This window comes from Notolepis coatsorum, assembly GCF_963971535.1.
Source record: "Notolepis coatsorum genome assembly, chromosome: 11".
Taxonomy (NCBI): domain Eukaryota; kingdom Metazoa; phylum Chordata; class Actinopteri; order Aulopiformes; family Paralepididae; genus Notolepis; species Notolepis coatsorum.
In genome coordinates this window covers 22943076-22948836 of record NC_140175.1, presented here as the reverse complement: position 1 = coordinate 22948836, position 5761 = coordinate 22943076, and positions in this window count along the sequence as shown.

Genomic DNA, 5761 nt, shown 5'->3' with positions numbered 1-5761 from the left:
CAAGGGGGCGTCTCTAGCGTGTGTGCCTCACAAGGGGGCGTCTCTAGCGTGTGTGCCTCACAAGGGGGCGTCTCTAGCGTGTGTGCCTCACAAGGGGGCGTCTCTAGCGTGTGTGCCTCACAAGGGGGCGTCTCTAGCGTGTGTGCCTCACAAGGGGGCGTCTAGCGTGTCCTTTTTATGTCTCGTCAAAAGGAAATACCTCGACAATTAGAATTTGAGTCTGTTATTTTTCATCGAAAGGCACTTGTCACAACGTGTTGGGAAAAGGTTTCTGCAATTTTCTGGCTCCTTGGTGAATTGAAAAAAAAAACAAAAAAAAATTGTTAGCATGCGTTCCTATACTTAATTCAAATTAGGGCTGTGGCATACCGTATTTTAAGGTATAGCGTCTTGGAGCCATACCGGGGTAAGCATTTCTTTTTTTTGTGACCAACTTTTTATTTTGTCTTTTTTTAAATCAAGTTCAGAGGAAAGACATTCACATCAGCATTTCATATTAATTCACACAGTGGCATAAAAAGTGTCTTTTTCAGTATAGATTGTCCGTCAGTATATTCATATACTGTGTAGCCTGCCTGTTGCAGTTGTGACAGTCTTTTCCTCCGTTCTGGCGGTCCTGTGGCTGCAAGACAGCCCAGGTCGCTTCTTAACCCCCCTCCCAGCCCCCCGGGTTTGCATAGACATTTTAGGAAAGGGGGAAACCATGATGCATACATGTATAGCAGGGCTATTCAACTGGCGGCCAGATCCGGCCCGCGGGATGATTCTGACCGGCCCGCCAAAGATTTTTTTTTTTTAATGTTTTTTTTTTTTTTTTTTTAACTTTTTTCTTTTCATGTCAACGTTAACACGCACAATTGAGCCAAAAGTCACTCAATTAATGACAGATTTCATTGATAAATTGAGGGAAAACTTTGCAAGTCGATTTGATGAATTTGACATGTCCAGAGAATTGATGCATTTTGTGAGCAACCCATTTGCCAATGTAGCTGCTATTTCCACAAAAGGACAAGAGTTCCTTGCATCACTTCACATTGATGAAGGTCTCCTGTAACTTGAAATAATTGACATGCAAGCATCATCTGCTCTGAAGCAGGCACTTGAGAATGAATCCACCACAACATTTTGGATAAAGTGTATTCATGTCAAGACATTCCCCACAATAAAAACGCTGGCAATATCTGTGCTAACAATGTTTGGCTCAACATACACCTGTGAATCCAGTTTCTCTCACATGAATGCCATTAAAACAAGCAACGTGCCTCCTTGACAAATGAGCATTTGCATCACTGTTTGCGGGAAGCCCTCACTTCCTATGAACCCTCTTTCTCTGCCATTGCCCAGTCAAAGAAGTGCAATCGCTCTCATTAGATGTGTGTATGTAGGCTAGGCCTGTCTGCCCCCCACCCCCCTGATGTTTGAGAGTTAAGAGTGGACAATAAGTGCTAATAAGATGCTGTGATTTGCTGTTGTTGCACAGACATGAAGCACTTTTTCATAAGCTCAGCTGCACTATAAATGTGTTTTTTTGTTCAAGTGTTGATGTTAGAATGTTCAGATGCACATCATGCACTTGTTTGTTTTTTATTTTATTTTTATATTGAAATGTTGAAGAGGAGATGTTGCAGTTGTTGCACAGTCATAAATGAAACACTTTCTGCAGGAGATGTTGCAGATGTGGCACATAAATGAAGCACTCTTTTTTGAAAAGTATACTACTTTTGCAATGTAGTTAAATAAAAGTTGTGAAAATGTGGTTGCGTGTTGTGTCAAGTGTACATATATTCATAGCACAGGGAGGCGCCGTGGCAGTCCGGCCCCTGGCCCCTTGGGTTTCTGACAATGTGGCCCCCTGAACAATTTAGTTGAATAGCCCTGATGTATAGGATACTATTAATTAGAAAAGAAATCATAATTATGTTTGTTAGATAACCTCTGATTCTGTTACAAAGTAATAGGGAAAAATACAATTTAGAAACAACCACAAAAAATTATAACAGTAAACAGAAAAAGAAAAGATTAAAAAAAAACAACAGCAACATGATTTTTGTTCATTCTCTGGTGTCAAGGACGGTACAAGTGTTCAACCTAGTGGAGTACTGATTTTACCTTCTGGGCCGCAGTAAGTAATATTTGGATCGATTCTGTCCTTGCTCCCTGTGCTCTAGCACTGGATGCCTCTAATCTCAATACTTCGTAGAAGGACAGTTTCCAACGGTAAATATTGAGACTATGAGGTGGTTTCCATCTCATTACGAGCACTTCTTTTTCCGGGGTAAGCATTTCTACAATACCGTCCTCAACAGTATACATTAGTTGTTTTCTTTATGTAGTATTATACAAAATAATATACGTGACGGAAATTGGATGAGCAAAGACTCAGGTGCAAATTGAAAAGGGGAGGAGTGAGGAACTAATGAGGCGTAGAGAGACGCCCAGGAACAAATAATCCTGTTCTATCGATAGTTTACCTTTGCAATTAGAGGTAAGCAGGTGGAAAATGAGAGCTTTAAAAACAAATGGAAAACAATAAACAGAAAAGGAGAGAATTTTTTTTTTTAATTAAAATAAAAAACGTGGTATCACATCTATAAAGCGCTTCTCAGTGACCCGAAGCACCGACAGTAGTTAATAGGAAACAAAGAACAAATAAAATAAAATGGCAGTCTTAATATAAGTAGTATTTTCAAACTCTGAATATGTACCCATATCTAAATCAGAAATTTGACTTTTTAATATGCACACTGGCTTCTGCAATCAGTGTTGTTTAACTTCCCTTGTTGTTGTTCTCAGTAGCAGTCACAGTGGACTACAGTAGCAGTCAGGTGTCTTCCCACTCCTACACACAGAACGATATATCTGTTGCAAGGAGGCTGGATGACGTTGAGTAGAGTAGCAGTCATCTCCCCATAGTTGAATACAGCAGCATACCAGGTGCAGGGAGTATGGAGGTAGGATATTCGTAGCGGGCGTTGTTTGTACAGGCCGGGGCCGTCGTTGGCGTGGTGGGGTAGGTCCTTATCGCATTGTCACATACATAATCAATACATAATCAATAACACAGATAGTGACCAAAGCCTAACCAGGGTTGAACTTATCGCATTGTCACATACATAATCAATACATAATCAATAACACAGATAGTGACCAAAGCCTAACCAGGGTTGAACTTATCGCATTGTCACATACATAATCAATACATAATCAATAACACAGATAGTGACCAAAGCCTAACCAGGGTTGAACTTATCGCATTGTCACATACATAATCAATAACACAGATAGTGACCAAAGCCTAACCAGGGTTGAACTTATCGCATTGTCACATACATAATCAATACATAATCAATAACACAGATAGTGACCAAAGCCTAACCAGGGTTAACTTATCGCATTGTCACATACATAATCAATAACACAGATAGTGACCAAAGCCTAACCAGGGTTGAACTTATCGCATTGTCACATACATAATCAATATAAAATAAGCTTAACACAGATAGTGACCAAAGCCCAATCAGTTGAACTTATCGCATTGTCACGATCAGTTTTCGAGAATTCACAATGAATCCCTCGCGCTCTTACGCGCGGACGGTTCGAGAATTCCAATGCATTGAAACCTTCAATACATTGATATCCCTCGCTTTACGCGGCAGGTTCGAGAATTCACACGCGGAATCCCTCGCGCTCTTACGCGCGGACTAAACACAGTACATTATTTACAATGAATCCCTCGCGCTCTTACGCGCGGACGGTTCGAGAATTCCAATACATTGAAACCTTCAATACATTGCTCTTACGCGCGGACGGTTCGAGAATTCACGCGCGGAATCCCTCACGCTCTTACGCGCGGACGGTTCGAGAATTCAGAAAGAATCCCTCGCTTTACGCGGCACTAAACACAGATAGAGTTACATTCAGACGGCCCCCCCCACTCCTGCTTACCTAACTCGCCGCGACGCTGCGTGTAATGCCTGTGGAATGCCGTCCCGACCAGCCGATGCAGACAGACAATTCACCCTTAGTACTCCTCACTGTCCTAGACGTGGCTGTGTTGTAGAGCGATGAAGAGCCCGTCTGCACCGGCAGGATCGGTTGGCACCCCGCTTCTGACACCAAGAATGTTGTGGATTTTGACGTCTCCAGGGATGCTTAAGTAAAATACAGAGACAAGAGATTGGCCTTAAATCAGCGTGCAAACCACCAGGTTCTCCACGGACATCCAGCAGCCTAAAACAGTGTCACACACTGCGAATCAGGTATTCTGAAATAATGGAACAGGAGATAAAAGACAGCCGGAATACTCACGTTAAATGAATACAATACAGGTTTATTGGAAAAGAAAATATATATATACAGTACGCCCATACGGACAGACTTTCAGTCTGTCAGAGTGCATATTCACAGGTCTGTCAGAGTGAAAGTGACAAAAAGCAGAAGTGTCATGTGTTTTAACACAGTGGAATAGAGACGCCTCCTTCGATGCATTCTTGGGAGGCTCCAAAAAAAGGGCTTCTAGCCGGCGCTGACCTTGACAAACTTATCAGGCCAGATGAATGGTGCCCTGTTTTAAACAGAAATCCTGACTTCACAAAGAGAGGAGGGGGAGGAGGAGGAGGAGGAGGAGGAGGGAGAGGAGGAGGGAAGGAGGAGGAGGAGGAGGTGGAGGAGGAGGAGGAGGAGGAGGAGGAGGAGGAGGAGGAGGAGGAGGAATAGGAGGAAAGATGTGAAATTACCCTTCACAAGACCACGATGGTTCTCGCCCGGCATTAAAGCAAACAGTAACATGGTCAGACAAGAATCAAGTAATCAAATGAAGCAAGGAGATAAAGGTTCTGAATACTCACGTGAAGTAGGTTTATTTTAACAAAAAAAGGTTTACATCCATGGAGTGACTCTCAGTTTGGCAGAGTGTATATCAAGGTACATGAACACAGGTTTGCCAGAGCGAAAGCAAACAAAAGCATAGTGTGTTACGTTATAAGCATAGCGAATAGAGACGTATCATTGGTGCGTTTTAGTTTGGGAGGATCATTTCTGATTGGGTTGGGCTTAATATGGTCATTTGGAAGACGGAAGAGATAGGCTTTTGAGGAGGTGCAAACGGGCCCCCTCGCAAGAACATGCTGACCTTCGATTGTTGCAAACCTTATCAAGCCTGATGAATGGCTGCAGTGTTTTGTAGTAAGCCATAAGCATGACTCACAAATGAGGAGAATGTGAAATTACACTCACATTTGAGCTAACGCAAACAGCTAGCTTGCTAGTTTAATCGCTTATAATCGTCCGTGAGTCGGCAATAACAACTGCCTAAACTAATTAATTCCATTAAGCAACACTGCAACTGTTGACATTATGAACTTACTAGGCGATCTAATGTTATCGTTAAGTTTGAATCGTGTTGCTAACATTAGCGAGTTAGCAGCAACTCGCTGGCAACGTTAACATTAGAGCAGTTTGACAGCCTGGTGGCGTCACCAGCACCGCATCTGCACTATTTGGCCAGGTATTGTTTATTAATGTGGCTGGGTTAACTGGTTAGTTAGCTAATGTTAATGGTTTATACTCTTCCGGGTGATCTGAAAATAATGTCTAGCCAAGAGCTGTTGGGGCACCGACGGTGGCTTAGGTCACACTACTAGTGGCCAAACAGGTGCTCCTGCATTTTCTGTTGCTGCCGTCAGTGTCGCACACAGTAGTACAATGGGGAGAGATGTGCAAAACTGAAGTGACAACTGACAATTGAGACAACTTTGTTTTT